This window comes from Corapipo altera, unplaced genomic scaffold (genome assembly GCF_003945725.1).
Source record: "Corapipo altera isolate COAL_440 unplaced genomic scaffold, ASM394572v1 0, whole genome shotgun sequence".
Taxonomy (NCBI): domain Eukaryota; kingdom Metazoa; phylum Chordata; class Aves; order Passeriformes; family Pipridae; genus Corapipo; species Corapipo altera.
Genome location: NW_020884872.1, coordinates 53612249 through 53636285, shown reverse-complemented (window position 1 = coordinate 53636285; position 24037 = coordinate 53612249). Strand labels below are relative to the sequence as shown.

Here is a 24037-nt window from a genome sequence, read left to right as displayed (position 1 = left end):
GGCGGGCAGCGGCGGTGCAGGCGCGGCGGGCGAGGGGAGCGGCGCGGCCGCGGGGGGCAGCGCGGCGGGGGCGGGCGAGCGGAGAGCGGCTGGGGGGGGCTCGCTGAGGCAGAGCTTGCTGCCGGCCGAGAAAGGAGCGCAGCGGCAAGCGCGGAGAACCCCGGCGTGTGCCCCTCTGCGCTCCTTCTGCCGGTATTTCGGTGTCTTTTTTCCCTTCCCGCGCCGCGCAGCCAGCGCTCCAGAGGGGACCGCCGCATCGGGAGGAGCTGTTACTTTTTACAGCCGGCATGAGGCTCCCCGAGGGAACAAGAAGACGCCGCACTAAGCAGCCGGGGAAGAACCTGCTTCTCATCTGTTGCAGCGGAGCCCGGCGGCAGGCGCGGTTCCCCCGGCCGAAGGTGATGGGCACCCGCTGACTCGTGGGCGCGCGTCCGAGAGTGCCTGCATGTGTGGCAAACATGGAGAAAATAAAGTAAAAAACGGGGATAGTGGATGAGATGGACGACAGCCAGTGAAATAAAACAGACAGCTTCTAAAAGGATTTAATTTGCAAACGGGATCGTAAAAGGTACAACTTCCATGGGAAAACGTGACCTGTTAAAACTGCTGACGGAAGATGCCGGCTGTCAGCGCAAACACCTAAACCAAGTAAGTTCTCGTCAACTGTGTTCCTTTGATTTATTCTCTTTCTGAGCTTTTGATTACTTTTTTGTTCCTCCTAAAAAACAACAACAACAACAACAAAAAAAAAGAAACACCAAAAAACCCACAAGTCCCTAAGACTGTCTGAGGTAACTTTTTGCGCCAATGGAAGTGACATAAAACGACATAACGAACGCCTTTGGTGGCAGTCCAGGGGAGCCTTAGGACCTCTTCCTTTCTCTTGTATGTAATAAACATGTTTTTCCCTGGCAGCCGCTGCCGTGGGAAACGGCATCCATCCGTCTCTGGATGACACCTGCAGGATAGCGGAGCGCTCAGGGGTCGCAGGGAGCGGGCGGGGTCCGCTCCGTGAGGGCGGAGGATGCTCTGCATCTGCCCCCCGCGCCCGGCACGGGCGAGGGCGGCCGCACGTGGGAGTCCCGCCGGTCTGGCCTCTCCCCCGTCGCTCCCGCCGGCCCGGACGGCGCTGAGCGCACCGCGGCACCCGGCAGCACCAGAGCGGGAGTTCATGTGTCACGCACACGGGTGGGGTGCGGGAGCCTCGCCGCGGTGCTCCCCGCGGTGCTGGCGCGGAGCCGAGGTGCAGCGGGGCTGCCGCTGCTCCCCCCGGGACTGGTAGCCCAAGCTGGGGTGTTCCCACAGAGGTGCCCCCGCGGGGGGACCTCGCTCGCCGCCGGCGCAGTCCGCAGGGACCCTCCAAAAAAAGTCGGGGTCTTGTCAGGAAGGCCTCCCGGAGGGACCTGGAGGATGGTGGGATGCAGGTGGCTGGAGTAGAGGAGGATGAATTGGGCCGTGGGACGGCACAGAAGGGGACTGGTGGGGTTCATCCCCGCGTGGAGTTTACACCTGCAAGGTCCTGATTCTTGAGGAGATGGGACATAAGCTATGGTCCTGTTGGGAAGAAGCAGCTGATGCACTTGAGGTTTAAAAGCCGACAGAAATTCACCACTCTACAAAGGGACACATCTGTGAAATTGTCTTCAGCTGGCAAAACCTGCAGCCTTGTTAATCTAATATTTCCCTGTTTTTACGAGGAAATGTTATTTATGCACTTTTGTTTTACTGGACTCAGTTGAGTGATTTCCTGTTAGCATGGCAACCGAATTTTATATTTCTCTAAGCATGACTTGTGAGATGGCTCTTCTAACGCAACAACAGCTTTTAGGTGGAAGTAAATAAAAACACTTTTTAGTCTGTGTTTTTGTTACAGAGAATGGGTACTCCTCAAAAAAAGAAAACTGTAACAGATTGCATGTTGGTTTCATCTGAGAAAGTAATATTTCTTTCTGTAAGAAACAGTGCACATAGAGGTCTTCTATAAAATGAAGTATAGACAGAATGGGAAATAGTTTATTTTAACTTCTACACACTAAACTAAACACCAACATTACTGCACCTCTAAGTCCAATCTGCTTGAAATTTCAAATCTAATTGTACTGCAGTGACAGAATGTTTCAGTGTTTACGTTACTTGCTCCAAAGCCCAGACCTGGTTAGTTTAGCAAGGTTATCTGTGCAGGCATACTGAATTTTCCATTAATTTAATCTCATTCACATAAGCGAGAGTTCTATGTACAATCAGAGAAGCCAGGCACCAGAGTGAGACTGCTTTAGACTTGTCTTAGAATAGCAGAAATTCTGGATTTACAGAAGACCTGAGTTTACATCCCTTTTTCAGGCAAGACTAAGAAATTAGCTTTGTCCTTTAATGTTAAAGTAGCTGAAACCAAACAGTTTGGTTTTCCTTTGGTTTTGCCTTCTGCAATGATAAATCTTGGTTTTGTTTGCATAGGGATTGGGTTCTTTACTATTGTTTTTCCTCTTTTTCATCAGACTTGTTAGATGAGACTTTATTTGGAAACATCTAAAAATATGTCTGTCTTTTAAATTTAACTTCAACCACTTACTCTGACTCTATGTATAGTAATCATTGCCCTTAAAATAGCTCCAGGAAAAAATTCTATTTCTTCTTATCTCGTGTTATTTAGAGCCAAATACTGCTAACTGAAATTTAAGTCAACTGAGGTCACTACAGATCTGGTATGATTTTTATTATCTTTCTGAGATATCTTTGCTTATCTCCTGAAAATGTTGAGTTCCAAGCAATGAGGTGACAGTAGACTTGCATTACTGCAGTGTGGAAAGCCCACCACCAATATATCAAAGGACAGCCACAGAGAAAACTGTTAAGGGATTAGCTTTCACCTTTGCATTTGTGTGTATATATTGCCTGAGTTAAATAATGGGGGAAAATGAGCATGACTGCTTCTCCCAGTTCCTGAGACTTGTCCCCATACCAATACAGTTTATTCTGTCAGCTTTTTCTGGTATTTGATTCACTGGAGTGAAGAGGAATCAACAGGGAAAATCCTGTGTGGCATCTCTGCTTGCCTTTGGTGATGTTGGTAATTAGTGCTAAAAGGGACTGAATTAATATTGAAAATAATGACTAAGTCACCAAAACTTTTCTTGCAGAAACATAGAAGCAGGAAGAAAAGACTGTTTTAAGAAAGAGCAGACAAGAATAGATGAAGCATTGTTCTATTCAGACACTTAATGATTTTATGAGTATCAGATTTATCATTTCTTTTTCTGTTTAGTTTTAAGTCATGTTGGGTTATATTCTGGTTACTTTCTCAATTATATTTTTAATTACTGAAAGAAGGTTGAAGGTAAAACTTTCTGTATACATCATTCTTCCATTACCATGTTTTGTGACAACAAACAAAATTTCAGAAACCACGTGTTTTAGGAGTCCTGGATCCAGAGGCCAAACTTGCCTTTACTTTACCACACTGAAATTAGGTTAGGTAGTGTAGCATATTGTTAGCCTAACACCAGCAACAATGTTGCCAGAGTCCTCGAGTCCACTGGGATTTGTTGCTGCGAAAAAAAAAATCACCTGACTAAAACTATATTAATTAATATAGTTTCATGTAGTCAACACAGAGAAAGGCTGAGCAAATTAAATCTTCTTTCTGTAACAGATACTTATGCAGAAATGCTTCGTAGGTGCTTTATCACTCAATCAAATAGAATTTGAGACTGTCAAAAGGAACAACTGAAAATAAGACATAATTTAGTGTGCCACAAAGACAAAAGCAACAAATAAATGAGTTATCTATTGTATCATGTTCTTGAAGTTGTGCGTTGGGTTTTTTCGGTTTTGTTTTTTTCTTTTTTCCCTTCAAACCTCTATTTTGGTTTAAATTCTAAAAGTATTTCTTCTAGTGTTTTACAACCACATATTTCTAATTTAGATGATGACTGGTGTGAGACAAAAACTGAAAAGGACCTTAGATACAAATTAGGATTTTTTACAGCTAAGCTATTTTTCAGCAAATGTAGGCTGAAGTGGGACAGGAAAACTTCCTTGAATTTGAGTGAATTTTAGATCTGTCTATGATTATGGACTGGTCAAACCTAATCTCTGAAGTCTGTGACAACTTCTGCAATTGCTTGGTCTCTGAGTCTGTGCTAAATACACTCATCTCAAAAGCTTCTGGCATACTTGTGCATGTGAGATGAACCATTTGAATATTATAGTAATATTATCTGTTATATTATTCAATGGGTAGAAGGGGGAAAAGTAGATGGAGAAAGATTTTTCACTGTGCTTTTCTGAGACAGGGTTTGTGGGATTCTTTTGTAGGTACTTTGCACATATCATTGGAAACTTCTGAGGAGCAAGCAGCCTTTGCCCAGGAGGCAAAGGCCCCCATCCTACCACTGGTGCATGGACAGTCACTGAGCAGCCAAGCCCTATGGTGATGTTCCTAAGCTCTTCCAGTCCTAGCTCAGTATGCGCTGGTTTTCCAGGATACTCAAGATCTTTTTGTTTTAGTTTAGTTTGGTTTGGTTTTTGAAGTGATTTCTTCTGATACCAGTTTTAAGGACTACAAATACATCTTTCCTTGGATCAGAGAATAATAAATCTTATGCTACCTGCATTCACACCTAAGACCATACTGAAGAACTAGGTACTAGGCTTCTCATATCCTTGTGCCAGCTAGTCATGCAAAGTGCAGTTCAGTTGACTTAGAGATGGCACCATAGGAGGACACTAGTCTCCTGTAGGTCTTGTAGCATACAGGCTATCCTTTTGTGGCTGTATCTGGTAAGACTGAACTGACATGAAATACCTATTTGTCAGCTACTGAGGTGAACCTGTAGTGTTTCTTTTCCTTTCTTTGAAAGAGAAAGGCGGAAGAAGCAGAGAGTAAACCATCCTCTGTATTTTCTTGTCGTCTTTATAGCAGAACAAGCATCCTCTAGAGGTGCCTGTCTTTGTTAACTATGCAGCAAGAGCCAAGACAAGGAACCTTCCTTCTTAAGCTAGATTAGCTGAATCCCAGCTGTGCAGAGCAGGCTGTTGTAATACATCATAAAGGTTGAATAAACACAGAGGTCAGTAGATCCAGGACAAAACCCAAAACAAACCAAAACATGCATACATGTACTCATATACATGCACATGCTCCAAGCTGCTATGCTAACAATCTGTAAATAGCAAAACTCACAACTGCCTGTTGGACGTACACTTCTGTAAATTTACCAGCTGCCACCTCTGCAATCCAGCTTCCTTACACAGAATTCTGAAAAACACAGAGTCTTATGCAAACTTTTGTCACTCTTCAGCTCAGGTGTCTGGTTCTCATGGCTGTGAGAGAGAGGCAGCTGCTGCCAAAGAGCCCAGGGAACTTCTCAGTGGTGGCCAAGTAGTGGGGATGGTTATTAACCCAGTTCATAAAGCATGAGAGGAGCATTAATACAGCTCTGTATGGTGAGAAGTTTGCCTGGCACGAGAGCTTCACTCACTCCTTATGAAGAGATGTAGGCATTCTGGTGGTAAGGACCTTACTGTAGTAGACTTTGCATGAGATTGACTGAGAATTCAAATTTCTCCCTTTTCTCCCTTTAACCATCATTTAACCGAAGTACCCACTCACATCAGGGGAAGTTAGCAGTTCTAGGAAATCAATGCTGTCCTGTGTTCATTAAATTAATGGACAAACTTTTGCCTGTGTTCCTTCTGTGGTCCTCTAAATCAGGCAAAGAATACTAAAAGCTACTGTTTTGAAGATGACGTCTGTAGTATTGCCTAGCATACAGATGTTTTTAGCAGATTAGCAGTTTGATGTCAGACCTGAGAGTACTGGATAGAGCACCAAGTTTACAGTCAATAAAAATTATATTGCCCTCTGTATTTTTTCTTCCTGAAAATTGATTGTCATGGGTTTACCTGTTCTAGAAAAAAAAAAAAAAAAAAAAAAAAAAAAGAAAATTGTATTTTCTCTTCTGCATGTGGGGGAGGGGTATTGAATGGGGAGGACAGCTCTCTGCCTTGGGTGATTACCTACACAAAGGAGCTGGCTGGCAGAACTAGATTCCAGCCTTTCCAAACCTGCAGGGAGGGGAAAGGAGTTTTCCTCCTCTTCTTGCAAAGGGGGGACACTTCACTTTCTGCCTTAATGGAGGCAAGGGGTGTGTGTGTGTTGAAAAAGCTTTGAGGCCGTATTGCTCTTGAGTTGGTCATCTGGCTGCTCTCCAGCCTTGGCTTGCCTGTGTGCTGCCCTGTCTCCAGCCCGAATCTGCTCAGATTTCATCGTAGAGTTTGTGCTCACTGACGAATAAGGGGGGAATCCTGTCTACAGCCAGCCGCAGAAAGTGTGAGTTTAGTGGGAAAGAAACCGCCTTTCTTTCCCCTTTTTTCCCCTTCCCTGCCTCGGGGGGCGGGGGAAATCTCCATTTTTTCGTTTCTTCTGCAATCTGGGGCCCCCAAGTGGCGACCACCAGAGCCCAACAGCGCCCCCTGCCGACCAACACCAAGCACTGCAGGCTCTGCTCCTCCAGTGATCCAACAGCGCTCCTACCAACCGTGATTAGAACCACGCCAGAGGACAGAGAAGTATCAGACTGTTTCGTTCTTTGAAGGGAACTTTTGGGTACAGGATTATTGTTTAGTTGTTTTTGTGTTCTGTTGCTGTTTTTGCCAGTATACATATATCCTTTAATAAAGGCTTGTTATTTCTTCCTTTTTCCATACTTCCTTGATTGGAGCCTCTTAATTTCGGATTTACAATTGTTGAGAGACAGGAGTTTGGTCTACCTCATGACTCATTCTCCTTAGCAAAACACTCCAGTCTCCTTAAACTGAGACATTGATGTAATTTAAATGTAGTTCATCTTGCCAATAAATATTTTGTTCTATGCATTGATTTGCTACTGTCCTTCCCATTATAAAAAGTAAATCAGGCCAATTTACTTTTTTGAGTAAAGAAATGAACAATGGGATTGCAGCAGAAGATAAGAGGATCATATTATCTCTGATTTAAGATTACCCCCAGTACATTTGTATATAGTAATTTAAATCAAAAACATTTTTTATGACAAATTTTGAAAAGCTCTAAAAAGGATTTTTGCAGCAAAGGTCTGTTGTTTATTTTTCACCTAGCCCCCACAAATTTGACTGTAGCTATAAACACCAATCACTTACATTCCTTGTATAGTCACTAGAGAGAGACAGAAACCTCTAGTGAACAAACTAATCCAACTAATCCAATTTATACCTGACATAGAGTGGAAAGAATCAGGTATTTGTTGTTGCTGATTGTTGTTTGATTTCACATAGCTGAAGTAAGGCAAGAGGAACCTTACCCTAGTGGTGTCAGAAACCCCTCCACCAAATAACCATTTTCAGAGGAGACAATAAATAGACATAGTTTTCTTCTAGGGTGTCTTAAGGTCCTATTGACTTTCATGATATTGATGCAGATATCGTAACAATAACAGATGGCTGCAATATAATTTAAATATCCTGTCGTCTGTTCTCAGAGTTTTTAAGAGTTTGTGGTTGGATTGGGTAGCTGAAATACAGCTTCTAGCTGTGCCAAGGGAAATGGGGTGTTAGCTGGACTGTTGCAAACGAAGAACATACAGTTCTGGGTGCTCACATCCTGCCTCCTGCAAGTGCAAGGTGTCTCTTTTCTGGAGAGAACACATTGCATCTGTGGAGCAAGGGAAAGCAAGCACAGAGTCTCTTCAAATGCTTTCAGCATTGCCAGTGCCACAGTGTACCTTGGTCTGCCGAACACATGATTACAACAGAAATTATCCCTCAAAGATTACGTTGTTTTAACTGCTGTTCATGTGGAAATGTTTGTTATTATTAAACACTTCAAAATCAATCCTCAGCTGTGCTTCAGCACTGATTGCTGCATGGATCCTGCCTATCTTTAACTGGAAAATAACTAAAATATCCCGTTTGTGTTTTGCTTATACTGACAGCATTTTTTTAGATAGGAGAGGTACTGGACATTCATTTTTGATGGTAATCACTGAAAGTGATGAGAGCTGCAGTCAATCCCTTGGACTTGTTTATGCTGGCATAGTGAGTTTGTTTTTCAGATTTGGTGTGTTGTATAGTACATTTATACCTGCAGTGCCATCAGTTTCAAAAACATATGCTTTCCTTATAGCGACTTTCACTAGCTAGCAGACTCTCTACATAAAGAATTTTGGTAAATAAAACCAAAACCAAGTTGCCTACAAAACAGTTGTCTAATTGGCCTTAAGCCTCTTAGCTACAAAACTGCCATTCAAAACGCAGTAACTAACTGTTTGTCTTTGAATTCATCAAGACACCGTAATGTCAGACCTGTGCGTCTGTATAGGCTTTAGGAAGAACTTAGTAACTTCATAGGGTGGTTCATATGACCTGTCTTGAAGAAAATTAATTGCCCTTTGCAGGGGGTGCATTTTTTCCTATTTGTAATAAAGGAAAATTGGGGTGACAAACCAGCTTTGACTGTCAGTGTTTTGAATTCCTAGCCTATCCAATATGTGTCTCACCTTTATTTTTCAAATGTTTTAAATTGAAGTACTTTATCATGTCACATAATGATTAATAAAGTTTCCTAAGTCTAATATGAAGAATGTGCTGTAGTAATTTTTCAAAACTACTAAGGAACCTGGTACCTATGGCACAGACATCACGTATTGCAAATTAATGGCATAGGTAGGTATCTGCACTAATTCCTGGGCTGCAACTACTCTTGTATTTTCTTGTAAAAGACATCAAAGTCAGTGCAGAGCGATTGAAAAATAATATTTTTGTCTGCCCGCTTACATAAAAATATGTTATTAATTATTGTTTAACTTAGTGATATTAACTTTGAGCATATTTGTTTACGCACTGATGCCAGTGGTACCAAATACTGATGTGATTTGAGATGATTACATTTATTTTGCTGCAATGTCTTTACATAGAATTAAACTTCCACATAACTCTTTTTATTTTTCTTCGAATTTAAAATTTTCTTCTTTCACAGTACTTAAAGCAAGTAGATGGAGCAGAGATTTGAAACACCCTTCTTTTTAGTGTGATTTTGCTCTCAGAGGAGGGAAGCAGGGGATGCTCAGAGAGCTGGGTTGCATTTCATTGGTTGTGCACTTGTCTGGACTCAGAGGTGCACTGACTGACTGAACTAACTGACTGCATAAGCTGGATTTTTAGGGATGGGTTAGGATCAAAGAAGGATTTCTCACTCATCCCAAGTAAATCATGCTACCCGAATCCCATACGTCAGGGTCCTTATTTTCAGAAAGAGTAATTGATGATTAAGAATTCTTTTCAGTGGTAATACACAACCAGGCTTCTCTTAAAACCAACGTTTGCTGACTTTGGGCAAGATAGCAAGGGCATGAGTATGACTTCGAGGAGGATAGAATGGACAAAATAGTAGGTGTTTTCATTTCAAAGCAGTCATGTAAATAAGTGTCAATGAAGATCATGACTATTTAGAGACACTAGCACATTCAAATAGGTCAACTTGTTCCATCATAGTCCCATTGACAGTTAAATAATAGACATCCTTAAAGGCTTGATTTTCTTCTGAAACACAGTGGTTTGGTAGACAGTATACTGGGGCAAAATGGCACTTTAGTTATCTTACTCCATTAGGGTTTTCTTGCCTAATTGCCTATTTACTGTTATTTTAACACTTTACTTAAACCTATTGCTGGAAAACAAAGTCTACAATAAAAATTACCTAAACCAATAAACAACTTATAACAGCAGAGCTTTATTGTCAATGCATGATGGAATTCATTTTAAGAAATAAGATACTATCTGTGTTTCCTAATTAAATCTTAATTCAAGAAAATATTCAAGCATAAAGAAGCTTTGGTGTTCTACTGAAAGCAGAGCTTCAGAGGATGCTTCTTGTTAAGCATTGGCTTTGTTCCTCCTCTTAATATGTACTGTGTGTGCTCTTTAGTGTTAGAGAAATAAGAAGATCACAGATGAATTTAAAATGATGGTAATGGTCAAAGTAATTTGAAATTCTAACACCCTTATGTGAAATTTTACAAAATACAAAATGAAACAATTGTGCCTTCTCATCAATCATACATATGTTGGTTCAGATGGAAGATGTAATTTTGAAAATTTGTCCCCTTGCTTTCAAGAGAATTATAATGCTCTGGCAGCTTCTTGTTTCTTCTCAATAATTTAGCAGTTTATGAAAAATATATTGTATCTACTTCTCCGCTCTGATGCAGTCAATGCAATTACAAGTTGTGGAGAATCTAATCCAAAATCTTGCCACTCTTGAGTATTTTAGAAAAATATGTAGTCCTAAAACATTTGCCATCGTTACCATGGTTGCAACCTGCATCTGTCCTGTGTAATACACAATTTTCTCCATTCGCTGTCTAAGTACTTTTTTCTGTTGCAGTTTACAGACTCATATATTGAATCTTCATGGAGGGAAGCAGCGAATCATTCTTTTAAGTATGCTGCTATAGTTAACGAGAACTAAAATCTCACTGCATCTGATTATAAGAATTCCTGCTTCTTTCTGTTGCTGGGAAATTTGCTTTTAGAGTGAAAATCAAGTAGAAAACGACACGTGCAATTTTTAAATCAAATTTCCTTTTTGATAGCTTGTAAAACATTCAGGAGCCATTCTGAACAAGTTTTTATAGAATTGCCAGAAAACTGATTGCCATTTCAAGGTTAGCACATCAACTGAAAAGAAAACAGTCTTGGAAGTCTCTATTATAAGCAAAACTCCAGTGTACTGGTATATATTCAATATGTTCAAGCTGCTATTAATACTCCTAGTAGATCCCATATATTTCATTGAAACTAAGGTAAAATGATTTCAACATTTTATCTCCTTATGTCAACCATGAAACCAGGGTGTTCTGTTACGAAGGAATGATGAGAATTTATGTTAAATTTCCTCAATTTTGCTTAAAATCTTGTGACATTTCAATAATTCTTCTGAGTAGCAGCTCAAAACACTGCAATAGGGTTAATTTCCAATGTATGTATTCCACTACAAGGTTTTAATAGGAAAGGCGGATAATTCTATTTATATTTTGATAATTTTGAAGGTAATGATAAGTGTCTGCATCCATAATAAGAATGATTTCCATATTTATGGATGCTTGTATTCTGTGCCAAAATATGCTTATAGATACTTACAGTTTTGTACATACATGCATATAGTGCATGTCTTTATATACACACATATGAGAAGAACACATGTATATATACATGTATAGAGAGAGATTTATGTGCACTGTGTGACTGAGACATATGAAAGGTTAATTTTTGATCTAGTGAGTGAAAGAGAAGAACTATCCAGAGGTCAGGAATACAGCCCATTAAAGTGTCTATATTGCGTGTGTACTGCAGAGTGATATTTTTATCTTGTTGACTGGGAATATTTACCTCTCTCTGCACTTGCTTGTAAGATTTAAATGCTATGTGATTGAGTCCAGTTCTTGGCCAAGTATGGCTTCTTTGCCACCCCAAACAGAGAAGAGCTGTGAATTTAACTTAATGGCAACCAGGACATGGAAAATTTGTAGGCAGTTCCTCTCCTGATGAGTTTAGAGACTCATTGAAGGTGGAGGCTTCTTAAAAGCCAGCACCTTCTGACCATAGAGCTGACAGCTCTAACACTGTAAAAACTTAGATACAGCTCCTACAAAGGAATTTTTTTCTTAAGTCTAGTAGCAAATACAGCTTGACCAGGACTGATCCATTATCTTTCACTTTGTTTATTATCCAGAAGGAAATTTTTTGGTAGACTTTTATGTAGAAATAATAACTCACCCAATTAAAAACACAGCAGTCTATTATTCAGATTCATGTAAGTCTAACAAAAACATTTTTAACTGTTTGATCCATAGATAAGCTGCACATGGCAGCTGTCAGGGAAAACTTCTGAAAGGAGGCAGGATACTCTTGTGCTTCACTGCTTCAAAACTTCCTCAGAAACCTGATTTTGATTGTAGAGACCAAAGTGTACATAATATGAATTGAAAAGGTAGTCCAGAGAAGGTGTGGCTGCCCCATCCCTAGGGGCCAGGTTGGATGGGGTTTTGAAGAAGCTGAGCTAGTGGGTGGCATCCCTGCTCATGGCAGAGGGATTGGAACTAGATGACCTTTAATGTCCCTTCCAACCTGAACCTTTCTATGATTCTGTGATACAATCCTTCAGGATACTCATGGAGGTTTTATGAAGGGTCATTGCAGCAGCAGAAGCCTTGGAGCTGAATGTCTGTTGTGATTTCCAGCACTTAAGTGTAAGAAGTGTTGTAAGAATAGAGGAGGAGGATACAGGCACAATGAAAAAGGTGCTCTTAGAGTAAATGGTGTATATGATCAAAGCCTGAGTCATCAATCATCAATATCTATCATCTGCAGATAATTTATCCACTGCCTTTCAGTGCTAGCTGGTAACTTATGCAGCGAAACTGGTAGCTTCCCAGATCAAATATGGTAAGTTGTAAGTGCTACTAATAAAATATGAGGATTTGACGAGGATTGCCAGGTCTAAAATGAAGATGATAGCCAAAAGCTGTACACAAAATAGATTTGCCAGCCCGAGTGAAGTCAGTAGCAGCTGCTCTGAAGAACAGAGAGTCCATTTTTGCTGAGGTCCATAAAGCAGGCTCTTTTCTTCATGGATTGGGTAATAGATTTTCACAGACATATTTTCACAGTTTTTTTCCTTAAATAGCCTACTCTTATCTCCTTGTTGTTTTGTAAGCATATCATCATAATGGCCAGTCTTCGCGAACGAAGATTTCGGAAAGGTCTCTACCCTTCGAGCCTGTACAGTGGATTTTTTAGGTGAGACACAGTGTGCGCTGAGCTGAGCCCACCCTTTAATCCTAAGGTTCATCTGCCGGGGCCGAGCGAGCTTGGACAGTGACAGTGAGGTCCTCAGGATGTAGGGTTTTTTTAGAGTGACCTTCTCTTAGATGGATGGCCTTACAGGGCTGACGAGCTCCATCTGCCCGGAGAAGTTCCTTGACCGGGAATCGAACCCAGGCCGCAGCGGTGAGAGCGCTGCATCCTAACCACTAGACCATATATTCCATTTTTAATAATCATAATTATTTCAACGTGTCATACAAAAAACCCCAAACTACACCAGGTCTGTCCAAGCGCTAGAACACAGGCAAACCTGAGGGTATTGGGATTCCTCCTTCAACTGTCTAGGCCTTGAATGCCAATGCAGCGAAACTGAATAGTCTTCTGTCGTGGTTTGAGATAGCCCCAAAATCCAATTCCCTAGCTCCATCCCCCCTCCCACATCTCAACCTAATGTGAGATGGGTTTTTTCCAGACAAAACACAACCAGACTCAGAATGGGGGAAAGGGAATATATTACAATGACTGTACAAATAAATACTATAACACATTATACACACGATCACAACTATCTCTACCATGACATATAGTATTTACAATGGATCAGATCTCTTCTCCCCTCCAAATAAAAGTCCAGGAGGGAAAGAAGGACAGATCCCTTCCAGTCTCTCAGGGCAGCAGCTTCTTCTAAGGCAGCAGGTTCTCCTCATCTCATGCATGCAGCAGCTGATAGCTGGATCTCTGCCAGCACTCACGAGGGGGGTATCCCCCTCGGCCCCTTGACGCAGGCAAAGGGGTCTTCCGTGGGCTTCGTAACCCCAGACAAAGGCCGTTTCACCACGTCATATCACGAAGACACAGGGAGTCTTCGTGACGGTCTGGTATCTCCAGGAGATTCAAGCTCCTTGCAGGGCCTCTGTGCCCTGCCTCAGGCTGCGAGCTTCTTTGTAGCTTGCAGCAAGGGAGGGCCTCAAGGTCAACCTCCACACACCGTCCCGGCTGAGCTCTCAGGACGACTGAGCTTCTTAGCTCCTTTACTCCATCTAGGACTTCTAATCAGTAAAAGTCCACCCCCTCCATTTTGGAGGGATCTCCGAGGAAGTTTAAGGGAGTTTTGCAGTTCTTACCCCCAAGCTTTCTCTCTGTAGAAACTTAGTTCTGTTCTCTGGTGCCGTTCTTTCTCTCTCAGGTTTGCAGAAGTTCTGCCTGCTTTGCTGCATGGTTGTTTTGCTGCTCTCTTATCTTTTGGCTCTGCGCCGCCGCTTTTCCTCTGGTCAGTGCTAGCTGCCGTAGCTTTCAGTATCTCTGGTTGCTGCTCACAGTGGAAAAGCATCTCCCACCTTAACTACAGACACTTAGCCCAGTCTAACACTGTTCCAAGTCTCTGCAGTCCCCAACTGGGGCTGGGGGGGGGGGGGCCCGGAGGCCCCAAGGGGCTCCGAGCCCCCTTCCTCGTGGTCTACTACAACATGGCTACTTTCTTCTAACAACCCAAAACTACAACTCTTCCGGTGCTTGTGATATGTTTACATTTCTGCAGGAGCGCTCACTGCACAGAACTTCAAAACTTCCAGGGGTTTCCACCCCTGGGGGTTACCACTTTTCAGCCTCTGGGGGAAAACAAGGTTCAAACCACTACATCTTCTTCCCGGGCAAATCATTGTCAATGAATCTGTTTCTCATCAGAGGGCTGAAGTTGTAAAAACGGTAACAAGTGCAAGCCTCATCTCTCCCATTTTCCTTTGGTGCCTTTCATGGTTTTAGTAGTGGTCAGAAACTGAAGTAAAACAGATAAGTACAGGCATCCCCAAGTTTCCTATAATGCTGAAAACAAGAAGAGGACATTTCCAAAATGTCTATTTCAAGTTTTATTAAAAAAAGTAAAAATAAAAAAAGAAAAGAAGTTGCCACAGGATTAGAGGTGTAAACTGGATTAGAGTTGAGAACAGAAAGCAATAGTAATTAACACTATTTTTAAAGAAGGTTTAACAGGTGTTCAATTTCAAAAGATTGAGAGTCTGTTCAAGGAAAACACACAGACTAGGAGGAAGCACACCGGGGAATAGAAAAATACTGAGGAGATTACGAAAAGGTTTAGGAGTAGATAAAACTGTAGTTTGCTGAAGGGGAAAGAGGTGACTGGAAGTAGAAGATTAGAAGATTGAATGGTACAATAAAGCTAGATCACAGGGAGTCAAAAAGTTACAAAAATCACTTGCTCTGGCATTTTCTAGTCCTGATGACTGAAAGGGTAGTAGTAATTTGAGAAACAGTAGGTTTTAGGCTATACAATAACTAGAGCTGTTGAGTTGCATTTGTAGTGTAGTTGTACTTATACACATGTTAATTCTACATTGCTTTCTGATCTATACCGTCTGGCACATTTAAACAAAAATCCTATAATAATGAATTTATTTATCGTTTCCTTAACCCCAGCATACCTAGCTAAATCAAAGTTTGCTTTGCTACTGACTTCCTCTATGATATTACTTCAGCTGCTGAGTAGTTGTAATGCTTTGGATATTTTAGCAGCAGTCAAGGTTGAGAGACACTATGAGAGGTGGGACAAACTGGCTTACTGGAGTGTTGGCTGTAGAGGATGGAGCATTTTACCATATACCATTTTGGAAACTTCACATGAAAGAAATCAAAGGGTACATGAGAATGTGCTTAAAATTTCCTGGCAAAACACAAAGAAAACAAAATATGATAATACCATTTAAATACCTTAAATAACATTATCTGAGTGACACCAAAGTCAGCTATGTAATATCATGGATATAACTGCTGAACTATAGCAGTCCTGGAAGCTTTTGAGAATCAAGTGAATCATGTGTTTGGGTGTATAAAATTCTTAATCATAGTTAGTATTCTCTAGATGTTGAATAAGAAGCAATAGAAACCAAGAACTAGTCGGTGTCTTGGCAGTCAAGTAGGAGAGACTCCAAACAAAGAAATAGTTAGAACAGATCTCTGAAAATGAATATACTCTACTTGAACAGATAGATGAAGGTGGGCAATAAAAAAAATTTTTTTTTTCAAATAAAAACAATTGAAAGACTACCATTTGAAGTGTCAACTAATCTTGATAATTTGTCTCTTTCAAAGTACTGTAAAAGTTGTATTATTGCTTTCTCTAGATGTAAGTGTTGATTTCCTGAGTGCAGGGTATGTAAATCTCGTTACCTGTGCAAAGTAACACAATGAACTTGTAAACCGTAGTGGATTACAACCTGGAGGATAATAATTCAAGTGAAGAAAATAAGCCATTTTGACATAATTGGACATTTTTCAACTGAATTGAATACAGTCACAGCCTTACTGCCTGCATCTAAATTTTTTTAGGCCTAATAACATGTGCTCAACAGTGGCAAAATGTCTATTTATCAACAGAAGTACAGTAACAGAGTACCATCATATACCATTATTTTTTGTAGTACTCTCCCAGACTCCAGTTTTAGTGCACGGTCTTTCTTTGCCAGATACAGTTTCTCTGTGTTTTGGAATCCTCTTTGGATTTTCGTTTCATAAACTCATCCAATCTTCTGTGTAACCAATAGATAATTTTAGCATCTTCAAAATCCTTCAGTAATGAATTCCTCAAGTAACTGCCTGAAAACTCATTAGCTCTTCTTTTTTCTTGAACCTGACTCTTTTTGCCTTTGTTTGATTGCTTCTGGGTCTCATACCTGAAAAGCCAGTGAACAATTAAGCCGTGTCTGTCCTTTACTAATTACACAGACCCATATTACACCTTCCATTTGTAATTCTTTTAGAGAGTGAAGATTTGTGTCTTATTTTGTCATTCCACTTCTGGGAGGCCTTGTGTTTAATCATTCTGCTGCCCTTGTCTGAGTGGGTTTTTTTGGTGCTACTGGCTCCTTTTTTTGAGATAAGTAGCCTAGAAATGCATGTTCAGTCCTTTGTACCACTCTGAAACTACAGATATGCACACACTTGCATTAGTATGAGTGAAGCAAATTTTGTTTGACAGGAAGTGGCATAGTAATTAGAGAAAATTCATCTTATCTTTTGGGAACCATGAGTCCAAATCGTTTGCCTTGTCCCTTTTTATAAAAGAAGACTTACAGAGTACTTTTTTTTCTCTCAGGCCAACTTGGCAGAGGTAGCTAAGGCATGTGGGAATATAACTGGTCGTGACTTATTTAGTCATAGACAAGAAAGGAAGATTTGTAAATTATCTTGTAGTTTGTTTGTGGCAGTGTATTTCAATGCTGGGAGCATATCTTCTATTCTTCTAATTGAAATAAAGATCAAACAGCTCTGGAAAACCTGAATCATTATCTTGTAGAAATGCTTGTTAATGCTAGTAATCAGCTCTTTTAGTTCCTGTACATGTGTTAAAATTCTCCGTATTACTCACTGTAGCATATGGATTTAATGCAAATTGTAGAAGAACTTTCACTATTCACTTGAACTTTCACTGGTTTTGCGCTCTAATGAGTCTCTGCCCAGCTGAACTTGTCATTCTGAGTTTGTTAAAAACGTACGTCAGGCTGTGGAACTGTAGAATTTAAGAGAATAGGAATTTACTGAGTCATATAAGACTGAAAATAAGAGTAGGGAGACTACTCACTGAGCCATGCAGCACTGTTCTTTTCTCGCTAATTACATTTATCACAAAGTTACAATCCCACTTTTTCTTCAGACTTGAAGGGTATATTTTAAGTGTATGTGTTTTTCTTCAAGACAGCCAAAGACAATAAATAAGAGATTCTTTAACAAAAACTTAACAGTTCAGTTGGTTTTCCATTTTGCCTGTTGGGAAAAGGAGTCATCATTTAAGCTCATTTCTCTCACATCTACCTGAAAAAAGTAGAATTTATAATATTGTACTGTTGAGATGCATTCATAGTCAAGTTCCTCTAAGTTGGCACTGACAGAAACATAACCCAGCCATGAGCTAGGACAATTCTGATTTTCACCAGAGTAATATTGATAAAAGTATTGACATAGATCACACTCACTGACAACATTTCTCTGCCCAAACCCATGGGACATCACACATTTGTGCTACTCTTTCAGAAAGAAAAAGGCTCAGCCTGCATTGGTTCATTTGAGTCCTTAGCAGAGGTTTCAGTCCTTCATATACTACTCTAGTGTGGGTCCCTTCCATTGGGGGTAGTTCTTCAGGAACAGACTGCTCCAGCACGGGTTTCCTCCAGGGTCACAGCCTCCTTTGGGCACATCCATCTGCTCTGGTGTAGGGTCCTCCATAGGCTACAGATGGATCTCTGCTTCCTCATTAAATCCCATGGGTTGCAGGGGGACTTCTCATTCACCAGTTTCTCCCTTTTCTTCTTGATGTCATTGTACTTACCTGCAATGGTCCAAAGCAGATGTTGTTTATCGTGAAGAAACACATTTTCTAATGACACTGTTATTATTGACAAAAGCACATTATAACAAAGGGATCAGACAGTGATTGGTTGCATCTTATCTAATTTTAGGAACATGAATAAAGAAATAGACATCCAAAATTTTAATTATTCATTGGTGTAAAATTAAAAGTAAGTATCTTTTCATTTTAAGGCTGCTTGGGATGAAAAAGTATTTACACATACATTTTGGAGGTAATAATCAACAGAAATTATTATCTTGTTTATGAGAATCAAGAGTGAGTCACACAGAAACAGGGGAAGAAAGAATTCCTATGAGCCAGACAAGACAGACCTCTGCTCCATCAGCGCTGCTAGAAGCGTATCTAATGAAGGAACAAACCGCAAAGGCAGACACTGGAGATATATTCCCAAGCAAGGCATCTAGATCTTGCAATTGCCAAATATGGTCTGTTTATGCTCATCATAAATGTTAATGCTATGACTAGAAGAGAAGAGGGAAGAAGAGGGCAGGACAAAACAGCAGGAGTCATAGCAGTAGAAGAACATGGAGTAAGTCATCCTTCCTGAAATGGACTGCTTATGTGTTACAGGACATGAAGCTATTTCTCGTTCTTATCATCAAATTATGCATTTGCAAAGTGTCAATAATAACTACGGTCTTGGAAGAAATTACTGTACTTTATACAGGGGCATAAAATTTGCAGATGAGTATGGTTGGACTGTACATTTCACTTAGCTGAATGTAACAAGAAAAAATACCAAAAAGAAGAGTCAGAACCCATGCTGAGTTAATGGTTGAACTCAGTGATCTTAGAAATGATCGTAGAGGTTTTTTCCATCCTTAATGATTCTATGAGTCTGTACTTTGGATTTTTCATAGTACTTTTAGTATGTGGTAGGAAAAGTTAAGAACTGAAAGGCAATAGATATAAAAAAATATTGCCAACAGTTACTTCCAAGACAGAGACTGTACCAGACTTACAGCAGGGAACTATATAAAAACCCCTGTAGTATGTGGGTGGTGCTACTTTTGCCATTTATAGACAAGAAATATTATTTCCCTTTTCTTTAAGAAAGAACACTTAAAATTGCAAAATAGTTGTCATAGTATAACCAAGAAACCATCTTTTAGAAATGGTACTGTATTGCTTGTTGTTTATTGCTAAAGAATCAAACATTAAACAATTACTTTTTAGGGACAAAATTTCTAGATCTTTCAGCCTCAGTCATATTTAAATACACAGAAAAAAATTGCTTGCAATTAGAAAAAGTTTAAAAATATGTACAGCCTTATTTGAAAATAATCACATCTATATTGTTCACACAGGTACCTGAACACACCTCCAAATTCTTCCTAAAAAAACCAAACTTTTTTTCATTGAAAATTTTTTCCTAAATTACTGCCTAAGGAAAGTGCTGGCTTGTGAAACGGGTACCATCTAAATAGTAGATGGGAGAAGAGATTCCTTTTGTGTAGAGCTTCCTTTCATTAACAATTATTATAGAAAACCACCATTTTTCTTACATAGAGTTGCCATTCAATAACTGTATATTTCTGAACATTTTAACTTAATATTCAGAATTTTTTCAAATATTACATAAGATGAGCATCTGTTTTGTAATTTCGAAAATCTCTATGTACTGGGCAAAGCAAAAATGAAGTAACCACATAAATTTTTAAACCTTTTTTTTTTGTTTAATTCATATAATGATAGAATCATAGAACGGTTTGGGTTGGAATCATCTAGTTCCACCCCCTCTGCCATGGGCAGGGACACCTTCCACTACACCTGGTTACTCAAAGCCACTTTCAACCAGGCCTTGAACACTCACAGGAATGAAGCATCCACAACTTCTCTAGACAACCTGTTCCAGTGCCTCACCACCCTCATAGTGAAGAATTTCTTCCTAATATGTAAGCTAAATCTACCCTCTTTCAGTTTAAAGCTATTACCTCCTGTCCTATCGCTATCTGCCCATGTAAAAAGTCACTCTCCCTCTTTATTATAAGCCTCCTTCAAGTACTGGAAGGTTGCAATGAGGTTGTCCTGAAGCCTCCTCCTCTGAAAAACCCCACTTCTCTCAGCCTGTCTTCATAGGAGAGGTGCTCCATCTCTCTGATTGTCTTGGTGGCCCTCCTCTGGACCTGCTCTAGCAGGTCCATGTCTTTCCCGTGCTGAGGATACCAGAGCTGGATGCAGCACTCCGGGTGGGATCTCGTGACAGCAAAGTAGAGGGGCAGAATCACCTCCCTTGTCCTGCTGGTCATGCCTCTTGATTCAGTCCAGGATTGTGTCAAAATAGCAAGGCATGTACAAATACCACATCATATACATACATGTAGACAATGTCTCAACAGTTTAGTCACTGAAGAACAAAATACTGTCTTATAAAGTGGTCACCCCTCTCATTTTTTCTCAGTCACAGTAAGTGGACTCATATGAGCACAAACATTCTTAATCAAACTTAAAAGAAGCTTCAAACTTTGATAACTAACAATAGATATGATTTATAGAGCTCTTAACTTTTTGGGTTTGTTTCTTTTGTTACTTGTTTGGGTTTTTTTTAAAATAGGCAACACAAGTATTTTTGATCCAGACCAGTATGTCTCTGTGCATTTTGGATGCATGTACAAATATGTCCAATGGCTTCATCCTAAATGCATTCTAACTTGTGAATATTGACTTCCTTTTAACTCTTGAATTAGGTCAATCTTCAGTTTCTTCATTAAGTTCAACAATGGCAGTAGTGGGCATTTTTCCTCCAGCAGGAAGGAGAGTAACATCTATTCTGTATGCAGCTCCTGACCCAGCTAAAATCAGTTTCACAGTCCTGATTCTGTGAGTCACTGGGCAATGTGACTCACCCAGTCTCACCCAATGGTATCTTGAATTCCAGCCCGATGCTTTTCTCACCAGGTAACTGAAGAGAAGTACAGCTATTCTGAAATCTTTTGTTCCCCTTCCTAAGAGTCTCTCCTAAGCATATTATATAAGCATAATCAGTCTTCTTCTTGACACAAGAACAACTGTGACTATATATGAGTGTATATATAGTTCTGCAATATGGAGCTGCTTGCATGAGTTCTTTTACTCAGTTTTGCAATATTTATGAATTTTTGGCCCTTTTAATGGAAGTGAAGGGGGTATGAGCCATTCTTCTGGAAGTAAAACATATTTGTCATTCTTAAATAGGTACTTAGGAGTTAACTTATGTACACAGTGAACTCAGAGGCTCCTTTACTTTTAATAGTTCATGATGAATGTCTTAAGGAGGAGGAAAAAAATTAAATGTTGCAATGGGATCTGTAAGTTCAACAATTCCACAAAAATTTTTTTAGAGAGGCCAAAGTTAGATTCACTGACTACTCATTTATTTCCTTTTAATTGCCCTCCCTGCTTGCATTTCAAATGAAATTAGCTTTTCATTTGTATTAAAAGTTGCTTTTATATGGTGGTTCTACAAGAATAAGAAATCTCCACATGTGCAGGAAGAAATTCTCATCTGAATACTTTATATCACTTGGCATTCAAGGATCTGAAAATGTGGCACGTTTCTTGAAATCCTATACATAATTTTGTAGCTATATTCTAGAATGTATTACTCAGTCTAACCCAGATCTTTGTGTAGTTTCTATCTTGGATTTTTGCTTTTCAGGATACAGTAGAGAGGGAGTGATGCAAAACAGAAAGCTTGTAAGTAAATGTAGCCAACAAAATGACCTGAAATTATGGTCTCCTTAGAGGTTTACTTCATGTAAAGTAGTACAACTCAAGAAAAGATGAGAAGGCTTTCATAAGCTGAATACATTCAATCTTTCATATGCCTGTGCATTCACAACATCACTTGTAATGGCTTTATAGAGCAGAGCCTTCAGAGTACCATTAAACCCCACTGAGATTTAAGTAAGTGCTTTCTGAATCAAGGTTAGTATTCTTCTAGCTCTGTTTGTAGGACTGTTTTTTGTGAAAACACATATACTATTTATAGTCATGTTCATGTCTCACCTCTAAATTTAATTCATCACAGTTGCCATTTTAGAAAAAAAGACATTGGCCGTACTCATAGTAGCCGTGTGTGAGCAAATGAAGAAATGGTAGAGAAGAACAAAATAAGTGTTTGTTTTCTGCATAGTGTCCCCAGCAATGCTTGAGCTCCACTGTCCCTTGGCCCTTCTCACCAAGGTCTCAGTGCTAATACACTGCCCCACAAGATCTCACTGAGGTAACTCACTCAGGCCAAAGATCTCCTGCTTGTGTGTAAATCTCAGAAAGGCAACTGAGACCTGTGCCATCCATACTTTAGATACAGGCAGTAGAAGGCTCTGGTTCTTTGTGGCATACTCCCATTAAAAACCTGTTCTTCACTTTGATAGACATAGTTTAGATAAAATAGGAAACATGGAAACACTCAGGCAACCATTAGGCTTACTGACCTGAAAAAGGACCTGGTTTTTTTTTCCCTTTTAGGAGAGATTGAGGAAGGAATGTCTCCCAGCTAGGAGGGGATTTCCTTTTGTTGCTTTCTCCAGTCAGTGATCTTAGCATGTGAAGAAGTCATGATTGGTAGGGCAATCTCCTAGGGTGCCATTTGGCTTTTATGGATAAAATTCTAGTTAAGATAGGATCAAATGCTGTTGGCATAGCATCACAATTATTTTTTAGGAGTCTTAGGGAAATCCATTGTTGGAGAGCTTTTTTTTACTTGTTCAGTCTTTCACCGGTTCCCTACATCACAATCCCAGCTATCTGAAACCCAGCTCCTTCACTACAGATCTTAGGCAGACTTTGTCTCTGGGCAGTGATGTGTTTTCTAAATTGTCATGGATGACGGTCACGGGAACTTAAGGAGATGGGACCCTGACTGAGTATGGTGAGTAAAAGCTTTTACCATCTGAGTTGGTAACCAACCATCTTCCTTTATCAGGAAAAAAATATGTCCATCATGATTGGTGTCCCACATTAACAGAATCTCCCAAACATATATACTCCTCTCTGCAGCATGCACAGGCACGAACAATGGTTTTCCTCGTCCATTGTAGTTAGTGTGCCCCCTCTGAGCCAGGCTGGGGCTTCCATACTGGGATGGTTCCCAAGTTTATTCTGACAAGTCACCACAGATATAATGAAAATTCATAAAATCATGTTCCATCTAAAATACCAGAGGGGTAGACTTTCATTCTAAGTACAGGTCTTAAATATGCAGTTTTAAATTCTTCGATAAACTGGTAGATCTAGGGAATTTTTCTCTTATGTTCTCCTTTCTGAAGCTGCTTTAGTGCTGTCTGGACTGTGTCACCTTGTTTAGTGATAGAAGTCAAGTTGCTGCCTCTTTTAAGATGATGATACATTTGACAGATTTCATCTAGTGTGGCTGGTGCAGTCTTGTAATCTGGTCTTCTTTACAATTGGAGAAACAGATGTTCTCAGGCAATAGCTATTTCCTTTGCTGTTGCTGCTACTGTGATGTTGTTTTCCTCATCACTGCATGCCCAAAGGTATCTATATATCTTAAATGCAATCAAATACAGGAAAATAGCCTCAACAATATCTTGTAGGCTTCAGGAGAGAAAGAGATGCGATTTGTGAGATTCCAGATAGGTGAGGGAGGAAAAGAAGAGGACATGGCCTCTTTCATGGTACAACAAGAAGCAGCTCCATGACTTTGACAGCTCTCCTTTTCCTCCCCTTCTCCACACAGCAAATCCATGAGTGACTCTTCATCAGAATGGTGGTCAACACTTTCAGTCAAATAAAAGCTAGTCTCCTCTTTCACGCTTGGACTAAGACATTAAAGACAGGACTTCACCTCCCTGAGCCATCAGCTGAATTTAAATA

General features: G+C 40.1%; 1 protein-coding gene across 1 annotated transcript in view; it reads left to right on the top strand.

The window, feature by feature from the left end:
• Positions 1-109: 109 nt before the first annotated feature.
• Positions 110-24037, top strand: part of TRPC4 (transient receptor potential cation channel subfamily C member 4) — a 130845-nt gene continuing 106917 nt past the window's right edge. The window contains exon 1 of the mRNA XM_027647399.1: positions 110-648. The gene's annotated coding sequence lies outside the window, so the exon portion shown is untranslated. The remainder of the gene's footprint in view (positions 649-24037) is intronic.